Genomic DNA, 12,861 nt, shown 5'->3' with positions numbered 1-12,861 from the left:
CGAACAGTTTTACTCTAATCCAAATAATTTGAACCATTTAACTTGTAATCCGTGATTTTAGATATCACAGACACAATATCCGTTATAACAGAAGACTTATTTTCAGCCATAAGGTGTTATTCCAAAATATGTGAAATAAAAGATAAAGGAAGGAGCATAGCTGAAAGAAACCAACTTGCAGGAAGAAAAGATTACGGTAACTTATCTGCAAGGAGAACGAAGCGCCATGATCGTGCCCGAGGAACGAAGTGCCGTTTGCTCTTCTTGATCGATCGCACGTGATTGTGCCCGAGGAATGAAGCGTCGACGAACAGAGAGAGGACGCGCGAGATCGTGTTTGAGGAAAGATCTTGTCTCCCTTAGATCGTAGAAATCGCATCTGTTGGTGTCGGGAAGGACGGTGTGATCGCGTCTGCAGAACGAAGAAGGACGCGTGTGATCGCGTTTGAGGAACGAAGCGCCAGGAAGGACGCGCGTGATCGCGTGATCTCGTGTTCGTCGACGGCTGTGGATCAGGAAGAAGGTGTGGACGAAGCCGAGTCGAGAGAGGCACGAGGGCGAAGCCGAAGGTTGAGGGCGCGAGGACGAAGCGCCTTCAGGAGTTGGCCTCGATCTGCTGATCTGCTCCCAAATTGTGACCGTGGAAAAGCCGAAGGACGCGATGCGATGCGAAGCCGGAGGAGGGGAAAAAAACATAAAGAGGCCTAAAGCTCTGATACCATATTAAACAAAATATCTGGAAATAATTCTTATTCCTCTTAAAATTTACACCCTTTACATAAGGGTCTATTTATATACAAACTAGGAATCTTTCTAAGGAAAGAATCCAACTAAGGAAACTATAATTAGGCTAATTGACAACTACATAATTATGAATACATATGAACTAGTATAACTAGATAATATACTAACTAATATAATCAGATAATAATATCTAGGACAAATCTAGCCCAATACATGTTCCACTAGGCATCAATACTAGCTTTCCTATATTTATTTCCTTATGAATTTTACATCTGAGTGAAAATAGTTTCCTCATCATCTTTGACACAAAGTCCAACTATAATGTATTCCATTGGTAACTTAACTCTAATACTATATTGGTGCCTTAGAAGTCGACCTCTAAGTCATCTTTTAAATTTAGGGCTTTACTCACATTCACATCAAATGTATCAAACTACTCACTGTCAATGCAAACTTGCATTGCACAAATTGAATCCAAGTACCAAGTTATAGAAGGTGCTTTCTTTTATTTTAAGGCAACAAGACAAATACTGTAATCAACTTTAACCATTTGCACACTGCTCTGAGTTGGCAGATTACAGTGAAAATGGCTTGGAATAGAATTGATTGTTAGTGGATCTAGTCCATTAATTGGGGGTAGAACAAGTTGAAGACTATAAAAGGAGAACCAAAAGTAGCATTTGAAGGTTGAGGAAGAGATTGTTTAAATCTTTTAAACCTTTGTCTTGCACGCATTGGCTCCATCGTTTGTCTTTTACTTGCCTTGATCTTATATTTGTGAAAGAGAAAGATAGTGGGCTTTCGAGAATGAACGATTCATAGGTCATGGAGTACGAATGAGAATTCTAAATTGCGTTACATTGGTTAGTTAACATTGATTTTTTTTTTTTTATTTTCAATGTTGTTTTCACTTGTTTAGGCTTAGGTACTACCTAGTTAATTATCCCCATCCACATAGATATTTGTAGAAAAGTTTGTGGCCTTTTCATAAATCGTAGGAAGTCTAGGCCCTACATTAGTAAATAAGGTAACTAGTTAAAAATGTAGTTTAGTTGAGAGAATAGATTCCCCACACAGGCTCGAAGGTAACTCTAACTGGTCAACATTGCATGCATCCTCTCCTTTATTATACAATTTTTACATTTAGTAATACCATTAGATTGTGATGAAGTGTTGATAAATGATGTCTACCTTGAAGCAAAATTCCTCGAATGGAACCTTGTATTATCCTCTTTTATCACTATGAAAGATCTTGATATTTTGCCAAGTTGATTTGCAACCACATTTTTATAGTGTTAAACATTTCAATGCCTTGTCTTCCTCGTCTTTGTTCCTTAGTAAGTACATGTGATAGTTTCTTAAAAAAGGTGATAAAATACTTCTTTCCACCTTTTATTTAAATAAACTTTAGATCATGCATACCATTTGAAATTAGTCCTAGAGGTGTTATTCATTAGTCCTTATATGTTTTTGATGGTTAATCAACATATTTAAGTAAGCATATTATGTTTAATAAGTTGGTTGAGTGTGCAAGTTGACATTGCCAAGTTGATGAATTAGCTAGATGGATTAATTGGATCAATTAGCTGGAAGAGCATTTTATGCTTGAAAGGATACCCAAAATGTTTGTAATTGGGGGTAGAATGTGTTGTAATGTGTAAATATATGATTAGGTAGAAGTGAGTTATCTAGAAAAATTGAGTTCCAAGAGTTACTGCTAACCATTGGTCCACTAAACATCTTTGTTTGATTAAGCATTATTGGTTGACTAAACAAGTTTTGTTCGTTTGACACTTCGACCTAACATGTGCAACTAGGTAGAACTGGAGACAATTTTTTGGAAACATGCACAATTTTTTATAATAATTTCATTTTTACTATTACAGTTAATGTGTACTAAATTGTCATACCAAAATTTATAAATGATTTGGACAAAATTGGAATATTATTGCTTAAAAAAATGTTTCTTTATAGGGGGTTACTTTTAAACAACCCTCTTTCAAGATATCATTTCTATACAAAGTATTAATTTTTATAAGGATTAACTTGTCAACTTCAAATAACATCTCCATGAGACTCCGGACCTGCAAGGACTCAAATACAAGGTTCTTTAATACATTGGTAACATGCAAGACATCAATTATCTTAGATTTGGATTAGTCGCCCATCTAGATGTCTCATTGAGATCAGAGCATAGAAAGAGAAAACTTCCTTATCTACGTAGACGTGTTGTCTCTCTTGTGCTGACCCACCAATTCCTTAGATATCAACCCTATTGGCCTTGAATACACCATGGTAAGTATGAGGTTATAAGGTCAGACACAATTTGTGAGCGTATGTGTCCTAGTGTATACTTGATCTTTGTACTTTGCATATCGTTGCTTGCCTTTTGCTTCTTGGTTTAGCAGCCATCCTACGATTTCAATTTTCTGTAGATGTAGCAATTCCCTTTAAAATTTCCTATCATATGATTTTGGCCACTATTAGGTGCCTCCTTTTCTTATAGGTACCGAGCTCGACTAGGTTGACCCGTGCTTTTTGGAAGCCTTCCATTAGGCTTCTTCTTGGTCATCATTTATCTCCTCTATTTTGAGTCACATAATAAAGTCTCATTTTTTTGTTTGTGCTTGAGATAATTCTTGAAATCCATCCACATGGATGGTAGCTTCTCGATTATTGCAACCGTCAAAAAGTATTCATAAATTTTCATAGCTTTGACTTGAATTTCTTGTAAAATTACCTACAACTCTTAGCCTTGACTTATCATGGATCTTGGGTTATACACATTATATAGACCAATATCCACCTGTGGAGGATATAAAATTACCTTCAATAATTTCTTGATTATTGAAGCCCTTTTCCTTCTAAATAGTCAATGCTTCTTTCGTTGAGGATTATCCTTAGATGGTGCGAGCATCTTTTGTTGTCACCTCTTAAAATAACTTATCTCTTTTCTCCTCTATGAGAGGTGGACTCGCAATCACCATGACTAGGATATTGTCTTAAAATTATTGTTGATCTAATGTCTTCTTTGCGTGATGAGCTCATCATCTTTAAGTGTCTTGGCATGGTAGGTGATGATGATGTGGATCATGTTTTTTCAATTAGTTGGTGCCCCCTTTGAGTAGTTGACACACCACTTCAGGTTAGTCATCATAGATGTGACGTTGCTGGTCCTTTAATCAGTCGATGCACCTTCATCAAGTTAGTTGTCAGCAACATATAGTTGTCACTGCTTCAATTAGTTGATGCACCCCTTCAAGTTACTCATAAGGTCAAGGTGGGTTGGACTTTATCTTTAATACTATATTGCTTGACTTGGTGCTTATTATTGTCAAAATTGTCCTACAATTTACAACGTTCTTTGTCTCAAAATAGGAGAATCCCAAGTTTCAAGATTTGACGAACCTTTAATGACGCAGAACTCATACAAAGAAGAGGAGAAGAAAAGGGAAAGTTTAAGAGAGAAGATTACTTGAGATTTTAGTAACTTGGAGTGTTGAATGTGGTTGCTGTTGTAGTAATGGAGAGGCAAGATCAAGGGGCATAATAAGGAGTTGCAATGAAAAAATTACCTCTTGAGAATGGTTGCTTTCAAATAGTGTTGAGAGAAGCATGTTTGAAGCTGAATTTCACACATTAGCTGCCATCCTCTTATTAAACCAAATAGGAAGACCTCATTAAATCTCAATTGGGTTGATTCAAATCAAGGTTTGTCTAGTTGACTTCCCAATTTGGAAGTGTTGTGAGCCCATGCGATTGGGTTGGCCAGTCTGCCCAATTGGGTTGGTTCCAACCTAAATAGAATGGTAGATTAGTTTAATATGGATTAGATACTTAGCCTGATTAGGTTAGTCAACTCAAATAGATTTGTGTGATTTTATTTTCTGTTTCAAAATTAGTTCCACACAAATTCACATTTATAGATACTCAAGTTAGTGCTTACGTATTTGCATCCATGGAATAAGCTTTTATTTGAACTTGTGCTCTCGTTAGATTGTTAACCAATATAAATTAAGCCAAAATTATTCATTGTTTTCTCAATCATTTGAGTAGTGCATAATTAAGTATTAATTTCTTGTTTGATGAGAAAATAATTTTATGAGAATCTACTTGCGAAATAGATTATTTCTATTATAACTCATATAAATGTCTTATAAATAATTGATATATATCAATGTTATAACTAATATATATATATATATATATATATATATATATATAGTACTATTATATTATATAACAGCTATAATATTAATACAACCAATATATATAGTTTTTATATATATATGAATATATATTATATAGATAAATAAATATCTTTATCTATCTATCTATATATATACATAAATTTGTAATTCTTATATATGTAAATATATATATTATATAAATTAATAATTAATTAAATAAATTGGTAATTAGTTAATATAATTGTAATAGGCGAATTTATATTTTTTTACCTGAAACCATTCATGATACAAAAGTTAAATAAGTTAAAATGAAAAATTAAAGATATTTGAGTTAGAATTAATTAAATTTAAAATATTTTTTAGAATTCTAAAATTATTATTTTAAAAAATAGAAGTTATTTTCTTAAAATTTGTAAGTAATTTAAAGTTTAATCAATCATTGTTCAAATAAATTTAAGGTGGTGATGAAAGTATTCCAAATGACCAATAATTTCTAGGATCTCTTCATGTCTCTCGAGTAGAATATAAGTATGAACAACTAGGTTTGTGATTCTTGAGTTTAATGAGGAAATTTGTTCATGGGGAGATTTTACGACCAAGAACAACTATGTTTGCGGTTCACTTTCTCTATTAAATTCATTGTTCTACTAAAAAGTTAGATCGAAGACCATATTCACTTTTTAGGAATAGGTAGCCTCTTGATTCTCTTGCACTATTGAAGATAGGGGTGCATACAAAATTATTATTTATGGTAGATTTTGGGGCTACATTGTAGATATTCTTATTGACAATAGATACCTTGTACATTGTTTTTCTAAAGTTGAAATGAAAAGGAAGTCGCAAATGGTGATGACAATAGAGACCTTGTACATTGTTTTTCTAAAGTTGATGAAGATTGATTAAAATCTATTCAATGCAATTATTGAGTAAGAATATGATGAGAGTTTAACATTGCAATTTGACAAAAAGTTCAAACCAACAATATCAATAGAAGTGCAACTACTGAAGGTGATGACAATGGTGATGCATTTGGTAATTGTGAAGTTTTTGTTCCGTTAAGTCCAACACTTGAACCTTGGACATATGAGAAAGCTTATATACGTGCAACTCAGGATGAAGACTATGGCACTAGAGTTATTAAAAGTGATTATTAACATTTATACAAGGGTGATAAACAAAAGAGAGCTTATAATTATCGAGATATGTAGGAGAGTTTAGCTAAGAATGATTTTGATCAAAGTTCATCGACTTTCTTATTATAGCTTTAATGCATCATATGGTGATTCATCGTACTAGAGCTCGGGGATATATATTTATCCTTATGCTTATCTTGTACTAGTTCCGATTCTAGTAGTGTTGGTGCAAGTCCAAGTCTAACTCCCAGTGTTGAATCAAGATATGTTGATGGAATGTGGAGAAAGCAATATCAATACAACATCCCTTGGGATAATTATTTAATTTAGGTTTTGAAAAACTATTGAGTTGATCTTACAAGGATGTTGCAAGAACCGATGCTTCTATCCGATACACAATACTCCTTTATACCAAAAATATGACATTTTATGTACTTACTAAATTTATCTTAATTATTTATATAAATTTTAATTTAAATTAGTGATATATCAACTTTTTATAGAACAATATATTTATTTACTTTTATCCAACGATTTTAAGTTGTTCAATAGTCGAAAACGTATAAAGCTAATACAAAATCAAGTACAATATAAAAATTAATTTTTAAAATAAAAAAATGTATGGAGTAAACATTCATTTGATGTATACATTATATCAATAAGTCAAAACTATTATACTCTAATCCCTTTACTATACAATATGAAATATAATATTATTTACATTCAATTTAGATGAATTTTTTTACATATTCTCAAAATACAAAAATTACATGAGTTGTGACAATTGGATTCATTGTACATATAGATAAATGTAACATAAGCTTTGTCCTAGTCATCAAAGCTTAAAACTTATAACAATTTGGATTCACTATATGTAAGATGTCTAAGACGAACAATTGGATTCACTGTACATATAGATAAATATAACATAAACAATTTCCTAATCATCAAAACTCAAAAACTTCAATTTGGATTCATAATATGTAAGATGTCTAAGCCTAAGAATAATCTTCTTCATGACCATTCTAGATGCAAGATCTTTGGCTCATGTCCTTACAATAAAATTTCAAGTAAAACTATTTTATTATGTGCAATAATGATTAAAATATGAATTTTCAGTTTATACCTTACTAATTGCTTTTGAAAAGATTTATTAGCCACCAAACATCTCATGAGATAATATCAAAATATGAATTTAATAGTCAACATTTGAAATATAAAATCAATAGTGACCATATATAGCTATCAAATATTAATGAAAATGATTTTCTAAATTAATATACACATTTTTAAAAATATTGAACCATGTCAATACGACATATTATTATACTGAAATTGTACCATTTCAATCCGAGATCAAAATTCCAATTCAACTCAAAATTTTAAACCTTTATCTCTTGCTCAATTTTTTTGGTTACAAAAAACTAATTTCAAGCGAGCATATCATCATTTTCCATATCAAATATATTAAAACTATTTTAACCTTAAAGAAAATATGTACAAGGTTTATATAGCCAGCATAACCCTAAGACTACAAGAGAAAAAAAGACCTATTTACCCCTGCTTCTCACAACACTTCCCCTCAAGTTGAACATATATATCAAACATGTTCAACTTACTAAGAACAGAATTAAACATAGTTTGGGGTATAGCCTTCGTAAACATATCAGCAAGTTGGTCCTCCGATTTGACATAAGGTTAACATAGCTCTCCGGAATCAAGTCTCTGCCGAATAAAGTGGTGATCAATCTCGATGTGTTTAGTCCGGTCATGTTGTACTGTATTATTTGCAATATTGATTGCAGTCTTGTTGTCACAATATAGTCTGAGGGATAATTTTGTCTTTAATCTCATGTCTTCCAACAAAAAACACAACCACAACATTTCTACAAAACCATATGTCATGGCTCGATATTCCGCTTCAGCACTGGACCGTGCACAAACATTTTGTTTCTTACTTCTCCAAGTTACCAGGTTTCCTTCCAAAAAAGTGCAATAGCCAGAAGTGAATCTTCTATCATCTCGAGAACCAATCCAATTTGCATCAGAATAACATTTCACCTTCAGATTACCACCTCCTTTGAACAACAAGCCTTTTCTGGGACATGACTTCAAGTACCTTAAAATCATGTCAACAGCCTTTATATGGACAGTTTTAGGAGAATGCATGTACTGGCTCACTACACTAACAGCATAGGTGATGTCAGACCTAGTCATAGATAAATATAGTAATTTTCCAACCAACCTTTGATACGTTCCCTTTTCCAGACTTGTAAGATCTTCTCCATTAGAACTAGTAAGATCATGATTTACTTCTATAGGAGTAGATACTGGTCGACAACCCAACTTCCCTGTCTCCTTGAGTAAATCCAACACATACTTTCTCTGACATATATAAATTCCTTCTTGAGACCCAGCAACTTCAATACCAAGGAAGTACCTCAATAATCCAAGATCTTTAATTTCAAATTTTGATGTTAACTTGGACTTAAGAGCCTGGATTTCAGCTTCGTCATCACTTATAACTATCATATCATCAACATAAACCAAGAGAATGGTAGTTCTGCCTTCTTTCTTTTTAACAAAAAATGTATGATCAACATTTCCTTGTTTAAAGCCAAACAATATTATGACTTTGTAAAACCTATCAAATCATGCTCTGAGAGATTGTTTAAGTCCATACAAAGCTTTTCTTAGCCTGCAAACTTTTCCTTTTGTTTCAATTTCAGGAGGTGGCAACATGTAGACTTCTTCATGAAGGTCACCATTCAAAAAGACATTTTTAACATCTAGCTGAAATAGAGGCCAATTATATTGAGCAGCAAGAGAAAGAATTACTCTGACTGCAAAAGTCTTCAAGTAATTCACCCCATATGTTTGAGTGAATCCCTTGGCAACAAGTGTGGCTTTATATCTGACTACTTCACCTTCTGAATTATACTTGATAGCATAGACTCATTTAGAACCAACCAAGTTCTTTCCCTTTGGAGGTTCAACTAATTCCCAAGTACCATTCCTGTTAAGAGCCTCTATTTTTTCATTTATTGCTTCCAGCCACCTCGAATCTCTTACAGCTTCATAATAAGAAGGTATAACATGATTTGATAACTGTGAAACAAAGGCATGATATGAAGAAGACAAACGAGAGTAAGAAATGTGATTGGAGATATGATGTTGAGTACATGACCTGACCCCCTTTCTAACAGCAATCGGAAGGTTCAGCTCATTCATATTTAATGATTGCTCTAAGAAATTAGGAGCCAGAGTATCTGATTTAGCTAGCCAGTCAGTAGTAGGTCATCGTCGCTTGTAAGTGATAATTTCTTGTGAAGATTGCGAGCCCAGTGATGGGGCATCTTTTCTATTTTCCATGGCATCTAGTGGAATAGGAGATGGGACCACTTGAGGTACATAAGGAGACAGTGGAATAGGAGATGAGACCACTTGAGGTACATAAGGAGATACAGAAGAGGTAATATTCTCTCCCTGAAGACGAGGCTGCAGAGAATAATAGGACTCGGACTCAAAAAAGGTAACACCCTTTAAGACATATCTCGTCCTAGTAATAGGATTAAAGCAGTTGTAGCCTTTCTGGCAAGTAGAATATCGTAGAAAAATTCCTCGTATAGAACGAGGATCAAGTTTGGAAGACTTGAGATCAAGAACATGAATAAAACAGAGAGCCAAAAACCCGAGGTGCAAGGGAGAACAACGTGGTGCCAGGACGAAGAATAGTGAGAGGGCACCGGTACCCGAGACCTTTGGATGACAATTTATTGATGATATAGGCAGCGGCAAGGACAGCATCAGCCTAGAAATATTTGGGTAAGTGGCAGTGAAATAATAGTGCACGGGCTGTTTCAAGGATATGACGATTCTTTCTTTCAGCCACTCCATTCTGTTGTGGTGTGTAGGGACAGGATGACTCATGAAGAATTCTTAAATCCTCAAGAAAAATATTTAGAGACTGAGTAAAATACTCACGGGCATTATAAGAACGTAAAGTCTTTACTTTTGTATGAAATTGAGTTTCTACTATTCGACAATAAGTTTGAATGAGTCGAGGAACTTCTTCCCTTCTTTTCATCAAATAAAGCCATGTACAATGGGTGTAATCATTAATAAAAGAGAGAAAGTATCGATAGCCATCCAAAGAATTTACAGGAGAGGGCCCCCACACATCAGAATGAACAAGATCAAATGGAGAAGAACTTTTCTTTATGGACTTAGAAAATTGAGTTCTACAATGTTTTGATAACTGACAGACTTCACACGGAAGTGACTCAAAAGAAACTGAAGAGAAAAGACTAGGAAATAGGACTTTCAAAGACCTAAAAGATAAATGTCCCAATCGGGAATGCCATAAGAGGATTTTTTGATGTTTATTCTTCAAACACTGTGTTGTAGTCTTCAGAGCAGATGGTGTTCCAAGCTGATAGTAATAAAGATCTACTTCACAACCAGTCCCAATCGTTTGCTTGGTCTCGAGATCCTAGAAGACACAATGATCGGGAAAAAAGATTACTGAGCAGTGAAGTTGTTTTGTGATGTTGCTAACAGAAAGTAAATTAAAAGAAATAGAAGGGACATGAAGGGTAGAGGATAGGATAAAATGATCTGCCAGTTGTATGGAACTTTTGCCAGCAACAGTGGCTTTGGTTCCATTTGCAATGGTCACTTTATCTTGCCCAGAGGACAAAGAGTAGGAAATGAAGGAGTTAGCAACATTTGTCATATGATCCGTAGCTCCTGAGTCAATGACCTAAGGGCTATAAGAGCTTGAACCAGCAATACTCAATCCCAAGCTACGGATACCTGTGTGCGCCTGAGATGGAGTGGTAGAGGCAGAAGATGAAGTCTGAAGTCGTGAGAGAAGGTGCTGAAGGATAGCAATGTCAGTAGAGGACAACCCAACAGGAGAAGACACAGAGGAACCTGAAGCAATGTCAGTCCTCCTCCACTAATTTCTTGACAGCAACATTCCCACGATTAGGGGCCTTCTTGTCACCGTGTTTGAATTTTTCAGGTTTCTTCTCCGGATATTTCTCCCAATAAAAATCTGAATCATGATTAGTCCTCTTGCAGTGCCGATAAAATTTATCACCTTTTCCTTTAGTTTCCCCAGGCTTGAACTTGTTTGCAGAACTGACAAGAGCAGAAGTCTCCCCAATTAGAGTGCTGGTAGCAGAAATACCCTTGTTGCTCATAGTCCTTTTCCTGCCCTCCTCACTGAGAACTTTATAGTAAACTTGTTCTAGAGAGGGAGTAGGATCAAGTCTAAGAATTTGTTCTTTTAAACTCTCAAACTCTGCAGTAAGCCCATCTAGAAACTTAATAATTCTGTCCTTCTCCAAAAACTTTAGATATCTCTGGTGATCATCAGTGGAAATCCAATTCTCCATCCTGTAATAGTTAAACTCATCCCACAGCTCCTTCAGAGCAGCAAAATAATTGGTGACAGACATAGAGCCTTGGTCAAGTTTAAAGATTTGACTACTTAGCTGATAAGTACGCAACATGTCATGTTTGCGTCCGTACATTTGCTTCAGTGTCTTCCACATGTCAAAAGCTGTTTTGTTATGAAGAATGACCTGTTTGATGCCAGAACTGACGGAATTAAGTATCCAAGTCATCAATTGAATATTGTCACGCCTCCAAATACAAAAGTTTGGGTTCTTTTCATCTGGTTTCACTTTAGTACCATGAAGAACATCAAGTTTATCATGATCTTCAGCATAAAGTTCAACAGCAACTGCCCAAGATGCATAATTTGTCTCTATCAATTTCTCCGAGGTTATCTGAAGACCGGATCCTCCAGTTCCTGGCATTGTGAAAAACGGTTGTACCTGTCCAGAAGAAGCCATATGATCTGCAGAAATACTAGAAGTTTCTCCAGAGGTGTTAGCCATAAAACAAGGTTGTGGCTACAAAGTTCCAAGCAGAGGAGAGGCTTGAGTTTTTTTTTTTTGGCTACAAAGTTTCTTCTCGGCGAACGGCGGAAGGCGCACGAGAAGAAACAGGACAACGAGCAGAAGGTGCAGCCTAGGGCTGCAGGAGAAGGTCGACTTCCGGGATCGACGGCAGTAGGGGAAGTTGCGGTGGTTGGGGCTCCGATCGCAATCTGGATGGCGTTCACTGGCGGTGTGCTCCTGAAAATAGAGGCGTTGTCGCAGGAACCGCAAGGAAGAAGAAGACGACGCGCCACGAGGAAGAAGAAGGGAAAGGGGTCGGCAGCGCTCACGCAACGGACAGCGGCTCCAAGTAGAGAGGAGGCTCTCACGCTAGGGTTCCACGCTTGGGGAGCAGAGAACCCGTGGCGGTACAGTGCAACGCGACGAGCGAGGCGGCGAGCGAGCAGCAGCGTGCAGGCGGCGAGCAAGGCGCAACGGTAGAAATCAGAAGCGACGATCGCGATCCTAAGAGAGCTCCAGCATCGCTCTGCGGCGCCGAACGAAGAGAGATAAGAAAAAAATCCGCAGGCAGCGACGGCTGTGAGCGAAGACTTCACCGGCGATACCTAACAGCGAAGCGCGAGAAACGCAAGGAAGAGGGTGGTAGGTGGCGGCGTGGGAGAGGAGAGGAAAAATTAGGGTTTTAGATAACTTTGCTCTGATACTATGTTAAAACTATCTTAACCTCAAAGAAAACATGTACAAGGTTTATATAGCTAGTATAACCCTAAGACCACAAGAGAAAAAAGACCTATCTACCCCTGCTTCTCACAACAAAATATATGAAAACATCTTTCCTTACACTATATCATATTAACAAAGCATTTTCTGAAATCTTAAGTG

The 12,861-nt window shown here is 35.8% G+C and overlaps 1 pseudogene; it reads right to left on the bottom strand.

Annotated features, from left to right (window-relative positions):
- Window positions 1-10,635: 10,635 nt before the first annotated feature.
- Window positions 10,636-11,532, bottom strand: LOC141848488 (uncharacterized; annotated as a pseudogene).
- Between the last annotated feature and the right edge of the window lie 1,329 nt (window positions 11,533-12,861).

Source organism: Curcuma longa, chromosome 17 (assembly GCF_044706935.1).
Source record: "Curcuma longa cultivar G26 ecotype Majalengka, Jawa Barat chromosome 17, ITB_CL_G26_1.1, whole genome shotgun sequence".
Taxonomy (NCBI): Eukaryota; Viridiplantae; Streptophyta; class Magnoliopsida; order Zingiberales; family Zingiberaceae; genus Curcuma; species Curcuma longa.
This window is presented reverse-complemented; position numbering and strand designations above follow the sequence as displayed.